Source organism: Ursus americanus, chromosome 19, assembly GCF_024610735.1.
Source record: "Ursus americanus isolate L20-20 chromosome 19, mUrsAme1.1.p, whole genome shotgun sequence".
NCBI classification, from domain to species: Eukaryota; Metazoa; Chordata; class Mammalia; order Carnivora; family Ursidae; genus Ursus; species Ursus americanus.
This window is the reverse complement of record NC_142145.1, coordinates 58581128-58599860: the sequence shown is the minus strand read 5'-3', so window position 1 is coordinate 58599860 and position 18733 is coordinate 58581128. Positions and strand designations below refer to the sequence as shown.

The following is an 18733-nucleotide window of genomic DNA, read 5'->3' as shown; positions in this document are numbered from 1 at the left end:
TGGATATGGATGTAACCAAATTATCAGAAATGGAATTCAGAGTAACGATGCTCAAAATAATGAGTAGAATTGAAGAAAGTATTAATGAAAAGGTTACTGAGAATATAGAATCCCTAAGGACAGAAATGAGAGCGAATCTGACAGAAATTAAAAATTCTATGAGCCAAATGCAGCCCAAACTAGAGGCTCTGACGGCCAGGGTCACCGAAGCAGAGGAAAGTGTTAGTGAATTGGAGGATGGGTTAATAGAGGAGAAAACAAAAATAGAAGCTGGTCTTAAAAAAATCCACACCCACGAATGTAGGTTACGGGAGATTACTGACTCAGTGAAACGATCCAATGTTAGAATCATTGGCATCCCCGAGGGGGTGGAGAAAAACAGAGGTCTAGAAGAGATATTTGAACAAATTGTAGCTGAAAACTTCCCTAATCTAGCAAGGGAAACAAACATTCATGTCCAAGAGGCAGAGAGGACCCCTCCCAAGCTCAACCACGACAAACCTATGCCACGTCATGTCATAGTGCAATTCGCAAATATTAGATCCAAGGATACAGTATTGAAAGCGGCCAGGGCAAAGAAATTTCTCACGTACCAAGGCAAAGTTATCAGAATTATGTCAGACCTGTCTACACAGAGCTGGAATGAGAGAAAGGGTGTGGGGGGGGGCATTTTTAAAGCTCTTTCAGAGAAAAACATGCAGCCAAGAATCCTTTATCCAGTAAGGCTGTCATTCAGAATTGATGGAGAAATAAAGACCTTCCAGAATCGCCAGTCATTAACCAATTTCGTAACCATGAAACCACCCTACAGGAGATATTAAGGGGGGTTCTATAAAGGTAAAAAGGCCCCAAGAGTGATACAGAACAGAAAGTCACAATCTATGGAAACAAAGGCTTTACTGGTAACATGGCATCATTAAAATCATATCTCTCAATAATCAGTCTCAATGTAAATGGCCTAAATGCTCCCATAAGACACCACAGGGTTGCACATTGGATAAAAAGACATGACCCATCCATTTGCTGTCTACAAGAGACTCATTTTGAACCTAAAGATACATTCAGACTGAAAGTAAAGGGATGGCATACCATCTTTCATGCCAATGGACCTCAAAAGAAAGCTCAGGTAGCAATTCTTATATCAGACAGATTGGATTTTAAACTAAAGACTATAGTTAGAGATACAGAGGGACACTATATTACTCTTAAAGGATGTATCCAACAAGTGGATATGACAATTATAAATATCTATGCCCCCACCAGGGGAGCAGCAAGATACACAAGCCAACTCTTAACCAGAATAAGGAGACATATAGATAAAAATACGTTAATAGTAGGGGACCTCAACACTCCACTATCAGAAATAGACAGAGCACCTAAGCAGAAAATCAACAAAGAAACAAGGGCTTTGAATGCCATACTCGACGAGTTGGACCTCATAGACATATATAGAACACTACACCCCAGAACCAAAGAATACTCATTCTATTCTAATGCCCACGGAACATTCTAAGAATAGACCATGTTCTGGGTCACAAAACAGGTCTCAACCTATACCAAAAGACTGAAATTATTCCCTGCATATTCTCAGACCACAACGCTTTGAAATTGGAACTCAACCACAAGGAAAAATGTGGAAGAAACTCAAACACTTGGAGACTAACAACCATCCTGCTCAGGAATGATTCAATAAACCAGGAAATCAAAAATCAACTTAAGCAATTTATGGAGACCAATGAGAATGAAAACACAATGGTCCAAAACCTATGGGATACTGCAAAGGCAGTCCTAAGGGGAAAACACATAGCCATCCAAGCCTCACTCAAAAGAATAGAAAAATCTAAAATGCAGTTTTTATATTCTCACCTCAAGAGCTGGAACAGCAACAGAGGGACAGGCCTACTCCATGCACGAGAAAGCAGTTGACCAAGATTAGAGCAGAAATCAATGAATTAGAAACCAGGAGTACAGTAGAGCAGATCAACAGAACTAGAAGCTGGGTCTTTGAAAGAATAAATAAAATTGACAAACCACTGGCAAGACTTATCCAAAAGAATAGAGAAAGGACCCAAATTAATAAAATTATGAATGAAAAGGGAGAGGTCAAAACCAACACCAATGAAATTGGAAGCATTATTAGAAACTTTTATCAACAGCTTTATGCCAATAAATTAAGCAACTGGAAGAGATGGAGGCCTTCCTGAAAACCTGTAAACTACCAAGATTGAAACAGGAAGAAATTGATTTTTTAAACAGGCCGATTGAGTCAGTGATAAACAGTCTTCCAAAAAACAAAACTCCAGGCCCGGACGGTTTTCCTGGGGAATTCTACCAAACATTCAGAGAAGAAATAATACCTATTCTCCCAAAGCTATTTCAAAAAATATAAACAGAAGGAAAGCTACCAAACTCATTCTATGAGGCCAATATTACCTTGATCCCCAAACCAGGCAAAGATCCCATCAAAAAGGAGAATTACAGACCGATTTCCCTAATGAATATGGACGCCAAAATCCTCAACAAGATCCTGGCTAATAGAATCCAACAGTACATTAAAAGGATTATCCATCATGACCAAGTGGGATTCATCCCTGGGATGCAAGGGTGGTTCAACATTCGCAAATCTATCAGTGTCTTAGATTTTATCCAGAAGGAAAAATTCAGAAATCATATGATTCTCTCAATAGATGCAGAAAAAGCATTTGACAAAATACAGCATCCTTTTCTGATTAAAACCCTTCAGAGTGTAGGAATAGAGGGTACATTTCTCAAGCTCATAAAAGCCATCTATGAAAAGCCTACAGCAAATATTATTCTCAATGGGGAAAAGCTAGAAGCGTTTCCCTTAAGATCAGGAACACGACAAGGATGCCCACTCTCACCACTATTATTCGACATAGTACTAGAAGTGCTTGCAACAGCAATCAGACAACAAAAAGGGATAAAAGGTATCCAAATCAGCAAAGAAGAAGTCAAACTGTCTCTCTTGGCAGATGACATGATACTCTATATGGAAAACCCAAAAGAATCCACTCCCAAACTATTAGAAGTTATACAGCAATTCAGTAATGTGGTGGGATACAAAATCAATGCGCAGAAATCAGTTGCATTTCTATACATGAATAATGAGACTGAAGAAAGAGAAATTAGGGAATCCATCTGATTTACAATAGCACCAAAAATTATACGTTACCTTGGAATTAACCAGAGACGTAAAGAACCTATATTCTAGAAACTACAAATCAGTCTTGAAAGACACTGAAGAAGACACAAAAAGATGGAAAAATATTCCATGCTCATGGATCGGAAGAATAAACATACTTAAAATGTCCATGCTACCCAGAGCAATCTACACTTCAATGCTATCCCGATCAAAATACCAATGACATTTTTCAAAGAACTGGAACAAATAGCCCTTAAATTTGTATGGAACCGGAAAAGGCCCCGAATCACCAAGGAACTGTTGAAAAGGAAAAACAAAGCTGGGGCATCACAATGCCGGATTTCAAGCTGTACTACAAAGCTGTGATCACAAAGACAGCATGGTACTGGCACAAAAACAGACACATAGACCAATGGAACAGAATAGAGAACCCAGAAATGGACCCTCGGCTCTTTGGGCAACTAATCTTTGATAAAGCAAGAAAACATCCAGTGGAAAAAAGACAGTCTCTTCAATAAATGGTGCTGGGAAAGTTGGACAGCTAAATGCAAAAGAATGAAACTTGACCACTCTCTCACACCATACACAAAGATAAACTCTAAATGGATGAAAGACCTCAATGTGAGACAGGAATCCATCAAAATTCTAGAGGAGAACATAGGCAGCAACCTCTATGATATCAGCCACAGCAACCTTTTTCATGACACATCTCCAAAGGCAAGAGAAACAAAAGATAAAATGAACTTGTGGGACTTCATCAAGATAAAAAGCTTCTGCACAGCCAAGGAAACAGTCAAAAGAACTAAGAGGCAGCCCACGGAATGGGAGAATATATTTGCAAATGATACTACAGATAAAACACTGGTATCCAAGATCTACAAAGAACTTTTTTTTTTTTGGAAGAATATTTAACTTTTCTTAAAAAAAAATCTTAACCATGAGAGAAAGAAAATAAGAGTATACATTATTTTAACAGGAAAACAGTCATTTCCATCTCTATATTTTATATATTATATATTATATATATATATATTTATATTTATATTTATATATATATATATGTATATATACACCTAGCACAGTGTGTCTATTCTATCGGTCTGCAGGGTAGGGGCTGGCATGGGGTGAGCGACCGATCCTGCCATGGCCCCTGGCGATGGTCCTGGGTTAATGCGGGGACTCCAGCATTCACACCCCCTGCCCCACCTCCTGGGCCTGGTCTTTAGGGCCGTACCGGATACACTGGTTTTTCTCTAGGGAGAGGGTGGGGAAGGGTGGACAGAGGTGGGGTCAGGAACTCCTGGAAGAGGACAAGTCCTAGGAGCGGGGAGAAGCTCTCTGCTTGGGCCACAGAGACCTGGCTCTCAAGCAACATGGGCTGGGACACCCTCCCACACAGGGACCCGGGTGCTCAGGTCTGGCTCCCCCCTCAGGCCCTGACCCCGGAGCTGGCCTGTTAACTAGGAGATGGGAGCTGTCCCTCTGGGCCTGCCTCCGCCCCCGAGGAACAGAAACAAAACAGGTCAAAGCTATTTACAAAGCAAGATGCACATACAGCACGTACGTATTTATAGGAAACCGAAGTGACTACGAGGGGTGAAGCAGGGTGCCCACCTCAGCCCCGGGGTCCTGCGAAGAGGGGAGGGAGGAAGTGCATTTACACAGAGACTCCTCCTTTCACCTGCGTGTCTGGGGGGGCCTTTCAGATGCAGTCAGCATGCTCAGGAGAGGCCTTGGGGGGTGGCTGGAGGGAGGGGGAGACTACTGACACTTGACTGGGACCTGAGCAGACCAAGTGACATGCGGGGCGCCCCCGGGGGTCTCAGCTAGACCCGTTTTCCACGGCCTCCACCGTGGGAAGGAGGTCTGGGTTCCCACTGCCCTGTGCCCCTGCCTCGGGCCGGTCCCCAGAGCACGAGTGGGCGGTTACAGTCCTGGGGAAGAGGCCGCAGGCACCACGCTGTCTTCTGGGGGGGCATCGGAGCCATCCTCCGAGCACGGCCCTGGCTGCTGGCCATCCCTGGAGTCGCAGGCCAGGCCTTCCCTGGCCGGAGGTGACAGGGAGCCGTCTGTCAATCTAGCCACCTCCGTGTGGAAACTGCCCACGGATGTGGTGCCGCCCGACGCCTCTCCCGCAAGGGACCTGAGCAGCTCTCTGTGGGCCAGCTCCATGTCCTTGAGCCTGTTGAGCTTGACTGTGAGCTGCTCGATGGTGCAGAAGATGCTGCCCACATCCCTGAAGGCCAGGCTGGGCGAGGGTGCCTCCACTGGGTCCCCGAAGCCGCCAGGCAGGGAGGCTCTCGGGCTGGGAGGGCTCGGTGCTGGAATCTGGGGGTCTGGCCAGCATGCTGACATAGAAGCAGTTCCCTTTTCTCACGACTTTGTAACTTCCTGCCCCCTCGGTGCTTAAAGCCTCTTCTTCTGGGTTCCTGTCCAGCTCGGGAGACTCCCAGATCCCGGAATTCCTGGCCCATGGGGGCAGCTGTTCCAGAGAACAGAGAGCCACGTCCTCCTGCTCTGGCCCTTCACCCCCCGAGGGGGGGGGCGTGCCCTGGGGTGCCAGCTGCTGCTCCTGAGAGAAGGCACAGGCGTCAGGCCGTCGTCGGGCTCCCTGGCAGGCTGCGCTTTGGGGCAGTGACCGGGCAGCAGGCCACACAGAATCAGGTGCCGCAGGCTCTCCGCGTCTTCCAGGGCTGAGTCGGCAAGCCCTTCCATGAACAGAGGACCAGGGATAGGCAGGAGGATGGGGTCTCTCGTCCGGCCTCCCCTGTTCTCTCCATCCAGGGATGCGGAGGGGTGAGGCAGGGCACCCAGCTCCCCTTCGATGCTGCCTTCCTGCTCAGGATCGTCTAGGAGGCCCGCGTGCTTCCCCTCAACCCTCTGCTGGGGCCCAGTGCCTGCTCCTGGCAGCTCCCCGGGCTCTGGTTCACTGTGGAACACTTCTGAGCCATCCAGCTGGACCCTGCTGGGGGTGGGGCTCTGCTGCGCTGGCTCCCGGGCGCCCAGGGGCAGGGGATGGGCGAGCACTGGGGCAGCTCCCGGGCGCCGGGTGGCGTTCCAAATGGCCTCGTCCAAGAGCTCCATCCACGTGTTTTTGTCTGACGACGTCAGTGCCACCAGCTCGTAGATCTGGGGGGGGGCCCAGCTCCGAGGTGCAGATGATGAAGAAGGCTCGTTTGTCTGTGGCCACGGAGCGGATGAGCATGGTGTTGAGCTTGAGGACAGGGCTGAAGGTCTGCTTGCTGTCTGTGGAGCCTGGGGAGGTCTTGCTGTGACACTTGAGCAGCAGCTTCTCGTCTTGCTTCTGCAGCAGCACCAGGAGATCCTCCAGCAGCAGCACGTGCTGGTCCAAGCTCTTATCCTTGCTGATCCTCCAGGTCAGGGGCCCCTCGTGGACCATCCTTCTGGCTGTAAGATCCAGGCTCTTGAACTCTGCTGCCAGGGGGTTGCTGGCCCTCTCCAGGGACGTGGTGTCCAGGTGTTTCTGGCAGCCCTCCAGTCGGTGCCGGTTCTCCGTCTGCTTCACCGCCTCGCTCACATACTTAAGGATTTCCCGGCACTGGTCCCATGCCTGGCAGAGCTTCTCGTGCTCAGCGGTGCCACCCTCCGTGTGCTTGAGGACGCTCTCCAGCAGCAACGGGTACTTGGTGAGCAGTTGCATCTCGGACATGATGAGATCCCTAAACTGCAGCCACCGGCACCGGGGGTGACTCTCGGCCTCCTGCATGAAGAGCTGGAAGCAGCTCTCCTTGCACTGCTTGGTCTTGATGAGCCCCAGGGCGATGGACTGATAGGAGCAGAACTGGGCAGCCACCTGCTGGAGCTCCTCCCGGCCAGGGCCGTCAAACCAAGCCAGCATGAGGTCACCAATGTCTCTGATAATGGGGCCCTCCTCTCGGAGCTTCCTTATGGCCTCGCACCAGGAATTATGGATCTCGATGAGCTCGGGCAGGTTGGGGAAGAGCCGGGCCAGCTCCTCCCGGGGCATCAGGTTCTCCTTCTTCATCCACTGGTAGAAGATCAGGTCCAGGACCCGGAGCATGCGCAGATGGGAGGCTTCCATCACAAACAGCTCATTGATGACCTCCCGCCGGTCAATCTCCCTCTGGCTTAGCCCGGCCACCACATCCTTGCCCACTGTGTGCTGCCAGTTCTGGGCGTCCGGCTCTGGCTCCAAGTCCAAGAGCTGGCCCAAATCTTCCTCTAGGAGGTGGGGGAGGAGGGCGTCTGTGCAGAACCCCAGGCTGGGGGACTTGATGCTCCTGCGGCCCATTTTGGGGGTAAAGGGAGGAGTTGGGTTCTCCAGAGACCTTGTGGAGAGGCTGGAGGCAGAGGACGAGGCTGACTGGTGGAGGCGGGCAGCCTCCGTGGCCACATCCATGTCCACATCACTGCGAGAGCGGGGCACATTCTCTGCCTTCTGGGACCACTTCAGCTCCTCCCAGCCCTTCAGGCTCTTAGAGCGGCCCAGGAGGATCTCTGAGCGTGAGCTGTCGCTCTCCAGCAGGTCCTCGGGGAAGCTTCCTGTGGAGAGCCGCTGAGTCCCAGGCTCCAGGGCGTCATACGGCTGGTTGTTCTCAAAGTGCTGAATGATGTTCCTCACGTTGCCTGGTTTGACTTCCACAGGGGACAAGGGAATATGAAATGTGCTCTGCGAAGAGCTTTTGGGCTTCCCGATGTACTTGAGGATAGGGTTTCGCCTCTCGTCCTCCAAGGCATCCTTGTCCTTTTTGGAATTGCTGCTCTTCTTGGTCTTTGGGAAGAAGGGAAGCCACTTGTCCTTGTCAGGAGCTGCCTGGGCCTTTTCAGCTGTGCCGGAAGGCTGTGCCTCTTGGAGACGGAGCCCAGCGTAGCCCATATAGGTATTGAGAGCGAAATCCATGGGGGCACTCCTGTCCTCCTCGTACTTGGACAGAATGCCTGCCAGGGCGGCTAGCTGCTTCTCGGCCACTTGGCGTTCTCGGACAGGGTCCCCATCCAGGTCCAGCAGGTCATTCTCACTGTACAGACTACCCAGCCCCAGGATGTGCTTTGTTCTGTAGTCCTGGATCTGCTCCTGGATCTCGGGCATGGCTGCCTCCTGCACTTCCCGGAGCGCGGTGCGGACATCCTCACTGTGGCGCAGACGCAAGTCAATTTCAGCCTGTAACACCTCCGGGACTTTCACTCTCAGCGGCGCATTTTTCTCTAAGAAAATATTCCAGATGTCTTTTCCTAAGCTTTGGGAATCCTTGGGGTTTGTCTGCTGGTAAACTTCTGCACACAGGTAAAAAAGCAGCGGACTGGGGTCAGCCTGAGAGAAGATGTACCGCAGGAAAACGCCCAGGTGAGCGGGCCGTGCCTTCAGCTTCTCAAGGTCCTGGAAGATGATGTCGCTCTCGTTGTTGAAATAACCCGGGTCATAATCTTCCTCTGCGCCAAAAATTAAAGGATTCGGGCTCTGGTCTGTGCCCTGCTCGCTCGTGCCGGGCCCTGGTGCATCCGAGCCCTGCCGCTGGTGGTGCTGGGCCAGCCTGGCCATGATCACAGGTGAGGTTCGGGGACTGTCCAGCCCAGGTCTGACAGTGCCAAATTCCAATTCATCAGCGCCTCACTGAGGGAGGGCAAGTGCTCCATTCCAGCATCCAAGCCGCTGTCCCCCTCTTGGCAGTCCAGAGAGAGCTGGCCTTCTGATGCTCTCTGGCTGGTGTCACCATATGGGGGGGGTATGTCCACGAAGCCACCCGTCTCCTGCTGGATCTTCAGCTGGAGCTGAGTGACACGCCTCCGGGCACCTTCGATCTGCTCCTCCAGCAGGCTGGCAGGATTCCGGCTGTATACCTCACAGATACACTGTAACTCCTTTTCCTCCTGCCTCAGCATATTGCAAAGGATCTGAGTGGCATGTTTTTGGAATTCGGGATCCTGCAGTGGTTTGGCCCCCCCTCCCCATGATGCGCTGCGGGTGGGGGGCAGAGGTGGGGGCGGAGGTGGCGGTGGGACCACAGGGGTGACTTGGGGGGCTCCGGCGGAGGCGGGGTCCTGCTGCAGCCCAGAGACACCGACAGACAAGGGGGAAGAGCCCAGGAGGGTCAGTGCGACATAGGCTCCAGATTTGATAAGCTTTACCACCTCCAGGTGTGAGCTGTTGGTCACCATGGTGCCGTTGACTTTGATGATCCGGTCGCCCTCTTTGACACCAGCTCTCATGGCTGCCCCTCCGGGCCACACAGCCTGCACCAGAACAATACGGTCCCCGCTGACCATGAAGCCGAAGCCACGCTGGTCCTTCTGGATGATGACACAGCGCTGAACAAGAACCTGCTGTCTCGGAGGTGTCGGAGGGCTGGCGGAGGTGGGAAGGGGACCTATGTTCAGGCGCCGGATCTCCCAAAGACAGGCCACTTAACCTGTCTATGCTCTGGGGTAACCTCACAGTCATGGTTTCTCAGTGTCTCCACAGAACAAGGATCCTGCAGTTTTGATGTCTTGATCAGGGCTGAGTCAGCAGCAATTTTTAAGAAAGGTGGGAGGAGGGCCTCCCAACCTCAAGGTCGGATGCTCGGATGCTCGAATGCTCTCTGCGGGCTCTCAGGACCCTAGGAACTGAGGCTCTGCTCTACTTGTACCAGCGAGCATTGTGTCCATTCTCAGCCGCTGGCCCCTCCCCCGTCGGAGAAAAAAACCGAAAGAAAAAGAAGAAAAACTATGACCTTCTTAGAAACCAAAAACCCAACCACAAATCTCTTCAAGGTTAGCGCTATGGGCTAAGACATGAATCACAGAAAGAATGTGCCTTCAAAATATCAGTCTTCACTGCAAGATACAGATGAAGCCAATGCTCAAGACGCCGTTCCCACAGCTGTCCTCCCGCAGGCAGGCGCCCAGTGGCCAGCAGGGCCATGCCGGGTTCCCCCGCGCTCAGCACGACCGCGACGCTGACGCCAGGGTAGGCGGGGAAATAAATGAAAGCATACAACAGGACGTGCACCGCGGCAGCCCTTCAAGTCCGGCGAGGCCCTGCGACCGCGGTTATGGAGCTCCTTAAAACACAGCAACAAAAATGGCTTTTACGTGAAAGGTCTGGAAACCCTTCAAGGAGCTGAAGGCACCGAGCAGGAGCGCGGCGCCCCTGCCTCACGCCCGCCAGACCCTGACCTCCCTGCACCCCGCGCCCACCGCCCTGGCCGCCATCAACCGCGGACGCCGCTCAGGTCCGGCGCCGCCCGACCCGCGGCCTCCTCCGCGCTGGCCTGCGGGGGCCCGGCCCAGGCTACCCTCCACCCCGCCGGGCCCGCTCGCCCACCGCCGCCTCCGCTCTGGCCCAGCGCGCGGAAGGCGGCTCCGCCGCCCTTCCCCTCGGCGCGGGGCTCCTCGGGTGCAGGCCTGGCCAGCCGCCATGCCTGCGATGCTCCCTCCAGCCCCGCTCCAGCAGCGCGCTACAAATAACTCAAACTCAATACACGAGAAACAAACAAATCATAAAATGGGCAGAAGATATGAACAGTTTTCCAATGATGACATACAAATGGCTAACAGACACATGAAAAAATGTTCAAAATCATTAGCCATCAGGGAAATTCAAATAGGAACCACACTAAGATACCACCTTAGGCCAGTTAGAATGGCAAAAATTAACAAGGCAGGAAACAACAATTGCTGGAGAGGATGTGGAGAAAGGGGATCCCTCCTACATTGTTGGTGGGAATGCAAGTTGGTTCAGCCACTCTGGAAAACAGTGTGGAGGTCCCTTAAAAAGTTAAAAATTGAGCTACCCTATGACCCAGCCATTGCACTACTGGGTATTTACCCCAAAGATACAGACGTAGTGAAGAGAAGGGCCATATGCACCCCAATGTTCATAGCAGCATTGTCCACAATAGCTAAATCGTGGAAGGAACTGAGATGCCCTTCAACAGATGACTGGATTAAGAAGCTGTGGTCCATATATACAATGGAATATTACTCAGCTATCAGAAAGAACAAGTTCTCAACATTTGCTGCAACATAGACGGCACTGGAGGAGATAATGCTAAGTGAAATAAGTCAAGCAGAGAAAGACAATTATCATATGATTTCTCTCATCTATGGAACATAAGAACTAGGAAGTTTGGTAAGGGAAGAAAGGGATAAAGAAAGGGGGGTAATCAGAAGGGGGAATGAAACATGAGAGACTGTGGACTCTGAGAAACAAGCTGAGGGCTTCAGAGGGGAGGGGAGTGGGGGAATGGGATAGACTGGTGATGGGTAGTAAGGAGGGCACCTATTGCATGGTGCACTGGGAGTTATACGTAACTAATGAATCATCGAACTTTACATCAGAAACCAGGGATGTACTGTATGGTGACTAACATAATATAATAAAAAATCATTAAAGAAAAAAAAGAAACCAGGGATGTACTGTATGGTGACTAACATAATATAATTTAAAAAAACATTAAAAAAATAAAAAAAATAAAATGGATTGAAAGAAGGATAAATAGGGGTGGATTGATAGGTATGTGGTAAGCAAATCTAGCAAATGCTAATGGTAGAATCTAGGCAGCAGTATATGGGTATTCACTTTAAAGTATTTCTACTTTATTGTATGTATGAAAATATTTGTAATAAAATTTGGAACAAAAATTAAAAAAAAGGGCACGTATCGCATGGTGCACTGGGTATTATACGCAACTAATGAATCATCTAACTTTACATCAAAAAAATACATAAAAATTAAAAAAAAAGAAAAAAGAAAAATAGGTCAAAATAACTATTTTCAGACATTATACTACAGGCAGTGCAAGACTGTGATCACTGGGAGAAGCTAAATTCAGCCAGTAGCACCTTCCAGACCATGGAGCATGAAAAGGAACCTCCAACAGCACTTGCAAGTCTCAGTGAACACAGCAGATAAAGAATGGAGTTTGGAGCTACTACACTGAATCCAATCTGTAAGGCAGCGTTCCAGAGGGAACTGCGGCAGAGAAGGAGCTATAAAAATCTGCAGAGATGAACCCGGGGTCTTCAGCACCCCCCCCACATGCATGCACGCACGTGTGCAGGTATTCTGCAGGGCCAAGAACAGGAAGACTATTGGGGAAAACAACTGCCTGAGCGTGGAGAGGGTTTGGAATGTTAGAATTTTACCCCATCGGAGTGGAGAGATGTCAATGAACACTCAGAGCTCTCATAGGAGATCCCAGAAAGACCCTATCTTAAAGTAGGACTAATCTAACCCCAAAGTAAAAGCTATTCTAAACCATATCGTCTAAGTGTTAAAAAGAAGCCTTAAAAGATTAAGCTGATCCACAAAAAAATAAACCATATCCCAGAACAAAAACTCAATACCCTATTAGGGGAAGATAACAAAACTTCCTAACTCAACTCCATAATGTTGAACATATAATCTAAAGTGTTAGAAAAAAAAATAGTAAAAAAAATTTTTAAAAAGGAATGTATATGTTTCTTACTCTCAAAAAATATTTAGAGGGTTATCAGTTAGATGAATTAGAGTGAATCCAATTTATGTAACTGCCTAACAACAACTAATGGGATATATCAGTTTGCTTCATCACATTATCATACCACTACCATATAGTGGTGCAATTCAGAGAACAATTACCTAATAATGTGGGTTCAACTAACTTTTTTTGAATTACAAATCAAGCGAATCTTCTACAAGTCATTTAAATTATTGCAGCCCTAGTTTCCTTAGCTGTAGTATACATAGAATGATGCCTACCTCTCAGTGCCCTGGTGATGGCTAAAAATGGCAAGAGATGGGAATATGTTTAGTTTGGTACTTGACTAATAACAGGACTTCACTATTATTTATTCATTAGATTTTTTAATGACAGAAAGATATATATTGTGAAAATTTAAGCTCGCTGATTTCCCTTAATGACAACAGTATGATCTACCATAAAAAGTTTAGGGAAGATGCTAGAAAGTGTAAAGAAATGAGCCATATTTTCATCTTTATCCATCTGGGGCACACTTATATCACCATTATCATAAAAAAAAAACCCTCTTTGGCATTTGTTATCCTCAGAATTATATTAAGACTAATTCATAGGCTTATGTCCTCCTTATTAAAATTTTATAATCAAAAATAGGAAAATTGAATTGACATTTAAGTTAAGAACTAACTAGACACAAAATATGAACGGGAAAAAAAAGCATTTTTATTTTTACAGCCTTTAATTTTTAATTTTTTAAAACATTTATTTATTTTGAGAGAGAGAGAGTACAAGAGTGAGCAAAAGTGGGGGGGCAGAGGGAGTAGGATAGATAATCTCAAGAGGACTCCACACTGGGCACGGAACCCACTGCGGGGCTCCATCTCAGGACCCTTAGATCATCGTCTGAGCAGAAACCAACGGTCAGAGGTTTAACCGGCTGCACCACCCAGGTTCCCCTATTTTTACTGATTTTTCAAGTAAGTGAATTATAGAAGAATTTCAGCAACTAATTGTGTGACAGACACAAAAGCCAAAAATGTTAGGTAAATTCATTGAACACTGAAGTTTTGTCTTTATTATTCTTACATTCCCAAAGCTTTTTCAAATGCCTAAAATAAAACAGAGACTCAGTAGAAACATGTTTGATAAATGAAGGAGGTTTTTTTTTGTTTTTTTTTTTTTAAGATTTTATTTATTTATTTGACAGAGATAGCCAGCGAGAGAGGGAACACAAGCAGGGGGAGTGGGAGAGGAAGAAGCAGGCTCCTAGTGGAGGAGCCTGATGTGGGGCTCGATCCCAGAACGCTGGGATCACGCCCTGAGCCGAAGGCAGACGCTTAACGACTGCGCCATCCAGGCGCCCCTGAAGGAGGTTTTTATATGTTCTTTCATCAATGTGGTAAGGATTAAGGAAGAGATATTTCAGAGCTGTTTTCTTTTCCCTTACTTGGAAAGATAACTTGTAAATTTTTCATTGAGAACTAGGAAATACTTTGAGACTTGTCACAAAGGCAATATTTAACAAAAAGAAAAAAAATAGACACATCACAACACCTATGCATATACCACTGTTATTGTCAGAGAAGTCAGCAATCTCAAAATTAAGCAGTTAATTAAGTAATCAAATTCACAACACAAACAACTATAAAGCATGTGATTTCATCTATTGATACTATAGAATCGGAAAAGTCTATATTTGAATTCTTAGTACTTTAATAACAGCATTACGAAGAGAGGAGGTATTTGAGGGTCAAAATTCAGCAAAATTAAGGCAGTATTAATGACATGATCCAGTTTAGTTTCCACTAGAGATTAATATAGAGAGGCTCTCAGGTGCTGCTAGAAATTTCCTACAAATCAATGATGCATGGAAAAAGTGATGCTTGGGAATTTAAACTATTCAATATTTTGTAGTAGAGGGAGAAGATAAAAATTAAGATAAAATCAGTGTTCTGAGAAAATATAAAGAAACAGACAAACTAAATTCTATAGGATAAATGAAAATATGCATCTAAGTATAAATATAAAACTTTCTAGAAATTCAAGAAAACAGGCATATTAAACAAAAAAAAGATTGCTTCTGTGTATTTAAACAAATACTCAAATTGTTCACAATACTAGCAATTTTAAATTGCTTCTTTTCTTATCCTTTTCAAAGGCTGCTTTCATTTCAACATAACATTAAATTCTATGAGAAACCTACCAATGACTGATAATTTGAATCTAAAATCTGGTATCTAATGCTCTTATTCAAATAAAATATGACACCTCAGATTTGAAACAAAAATTCTTACCCAGTAGTGGATAACATGGTAATTCTATTTTTAATTTTTTGAGGAACCTCCACACTGTTCTCTCCAGTCACTGCACAATCTGCATTCCCACCAACAGTGCCTGAGGGTTCCTTTTTGTCCACACCTTCATCAACACCTGTTATTTCTTGTCTTTTGATTTTAACCATTCTGACAGGTATGAGGTGGTATCTCATCCTGGTTTTGACCTGCATTTCCCCAAAAATGGCCCTCTCCCCATTTTTAATGGGAGTATTTGTTTGTTTGTTTTCTGGTGTTGAATTGTGTAAGTTCTTTACATATTCTGGATATTAACTCCTTATCAGATACATCATTCAGAAATGTTTTCTCCCACTGAATAGCTGGCCTTTTGTTTTGTTCGTGGTTTCCTTCACTGTACAAAAACCTTTTTGTTCTGATGTAGTCCTAATAGTTTAATTTTGCTTTTGTTTCCCCTGCCTTTGGAGACATATCTAGAAAAATGTTGCTATAGCCAGTGTCAAAGAAATTACTGCCTATGTTCTCTTCTGGGATTTTTATGGTTTCAGGTCTCACATTTAGGACTTTAATCCACTCAGAGTTTATTTTTGTGTATGGTGTGAGAAAGCAGTCCAATTTCATTTTTTTGCATGGAGCTATTATGGAGCTGTTTAGTTTTCCCAGTACCATTTGTTGAAAAGATGGTCTTTTCCCCATTGTATAGTCTTGCCTTTTTCCTAGATTAATTGACCCCATTGTATAGTCTTGCCTTTTCCTAAATTAATTGACCATGAAGTGTGGGTTTATTTCTGGATTCTTTGTTCTATTCCATTGATTTATATATCTCTTTTTGTGCAAGTCCTATACTGTTTTGATTACTACACCTTTGTGGTATATCCCGAAATCTGGGATTGTGATATGTCCAGCTTCACTCTTCTCTCTCAAAATTGCTTTGGTGATTGAGGGCCTTTTCAGGTTATGCAAAGAAAACAAAAACACAAATTTGAAAATATATATGCACCCATATACCTACTGTAGCATTATTTACAATAGCCAAGATACAGAAGCAACCTAAGCATGTCTATCCATAGATGAATGGATAATGAAGATGTGTTTGTGTGTGTGTGTCTGCATGTACATATTACTCAACCATAAAAGAGAATGAGATCTTGTCATTTGCAACATGAATGGATCTAGAGGGTATAATGCTATGTGAAGTGAGTCAGACAAAGACCAATACCACATTTCACTCATATGTGGGATTTAAAAAACAAAACCAAGAAAATAAACACAGACAAAAAACCAGGCTCTTAAATACAGAAAATAGGTGGTTACCGGAGGGAAGGTGGGTGGGGAATGGTGAAATAGATAAAGGGGATTAAGAGTACATTTATCCTGATGAGCACTGAGTAATGCATACAATTATAGAATTGTTATATTGTAAACCTAAAACCAACACAACACTGTATGTTAAGTATACTTCCATCATAAAAATAATTCTAACCCATGTTGACAGTATTCTTCAGTTCATAATGAAATCACAAATGATCCCTAAAATTTCATTCTCTTAACCCAACAAGTATTTATTCTTCATTCACACCAAACTACAGATATGGGTGCAGATCAGCAGTCGATCTCTGCTCCACCTCTACTCAGGATTCTATTATCTCTAGGGTAGGGAAAAGACATGTGGTGAATCTCACACTACCTCTTGAATCTCCACTTACTGCATTGGCCAATTCAATTATACCAATAAGTACAATTATTTGAATAAAATTTCCTGAACACCACAACTATTCAAGGTGGTAAGGTGAGATCTATTAAAACTGTTGAATCTATTCTTAAAATCATTCCCGCAAAAAAATTCACATAGTGAATTCTGCAAATGCATAAGGAGGAAACTCTGTGAAAAATGGAAAACAAGTGTTGTCTTTTTATGCCACCAGCTTATCTTTAATTCCAAAACATGACAATGAGATTATAATAAAATTAATTTCACCTATGAACATGAAAGTAATAATCCTTAGTAAAATATTAGCAGAATGAATCTAACTTGTATTATTCCAGGTATGAAAGGCTGGTTTGATACTCAAAAATTAATTTATATAATTAACCATGTTTATATACTGATAGATGTAGGAAAACATCTGACAGAATTCAACACCAATTCATTAAAAAACTTGTAAACTACCAACAACATAGAATCTTGTACTAGGAAATGATCTGATAAAGAGTATTTACACAAATACTTAAAATATATAAAATAAATAATAAATATTATAGTCACCTTGACAAAGGGAAATGCAGAAGAATGCCGGGTATTACCACTTTAATGCAACACTGTTTTCGAGGATCAGATGGTGTAACGAGGCAAGAAAAATTAATAAAATGGAGTAAGAATTGGAAGGGGGAAAAAAAAAAACTAAATACTATCCAGCACCAACTGCTGTCACTGGCATATTCTACTAAACACTGAAAGATAAGTGATACCAATTCTTCTTAACATGTTCCAAAGGGGGGAAAAAATCAACAGGAGGGAACACTTCCACCGTATTTTACCAGGCCAGAATTATTTTGGTACCACAGCTAAATAAGTACACTGTAAGAAAAATAGAGTACAGGCCAACGTCCCTAGGATATGTAAAAATTATGAACAAAGCATCAGCAAACCCAACTCAACTCCACATTAAAAGGATCATATACCATGAGCAAACAGGAATTTTCCCTGGGATGGAATGTTTCAAAATATGCAAATCAACAAATGTGATACACCTTCTATACAAAATGATAGATAAAAATCATATAACATCTCCATAGATGCAGAAAAGCATTTGAAAAAATAAAATACCTTTTCATGGATTTTCCCTGGGATGGAATGTTTCAAAATATGCAAATCAACAAATATGATACACCTTCTATACAAAATGATAGATAAAAATCATATAACATCTCCATAGATGCAGAAAAGCATTTGAAAAAATAAAATACCTTTTCATGACTAAAACAACAAAAACAACAAATTAGTACAGAAGAAACCAATCTCAACATAATTAAGACTACCTAGGACAGTCCCACCGTTAACATCACAATCAAAGTAAAACGTTGAAAGCTTACCATCTCAGATAAGGAACAACATCAACATATGTTCTATGTTCTATATTCAACATAGAACTGGAACACCAAGCTGGAGCAATCAGGCAAGAAAAAGAAAACAAAGGCATCCAAAACAGGAAAGAGAAAGTAAAACTGTCTGTTTGCAAATGGTATCATCTTATACAAAGAAAATCCAAAAGACTCAACCAAAAAAGTGCTAGGAAAAAAATCAACAAATTCAGAAATATTGCAGGATACAAAATCAACACATATAAATCAGTGGCATTTCTATACACTACAGCCAAACATCTAAAAAAGAAATAAAGGAAACAATCCCATTCACAATAGCGTAAAAACCAACAGATCACTTACGAATAAATTTGATCAAAGGAGGTAAAAGACCTGTTCACTGAAAGCCACGAAACTCTGATGATGGAAACTGAAAAAGACACAAATGGGATGACATCTTGTGTTCACAGAATGGAAGAATTAATATTGTTAAAATGCTCATACTATCCAAAGACTTCTATATACTTGATGTAATTCCTATCAATATCACAGAGTAATTTTTCAAGGAATTGAAGAAACAATCACAAAATTTGTATGAAACCACAGAAAACTGAATACCCAAAGAAATTCTGAAAAAGAAAAACAACACTGGAGGAATTGTACTTTCTGACTCAAAGCTATAGTAATCAAAATGGGATGGTTATTGTCATAAAAACAGATATATAGACCAATGGGATAGAACTGAAAGCTAAGAAATAGTCTCTCATGGTTCTGGG

General features: G+C 44.5%; 1 pseudogene; it reads right to left on the bottom strand.

Moving 5' to 3' along the window:
• Positions 1-5089: 5089 nt before the first annotated feature.
• Positions 5090-9584, bottom strand: LOC123789937 (rho guanine nucleotide exchange factor 11 pseudogene; annotated as a pseudogene).
• Positions 9585-18733: the final 9149 nt, after the last annotated feature.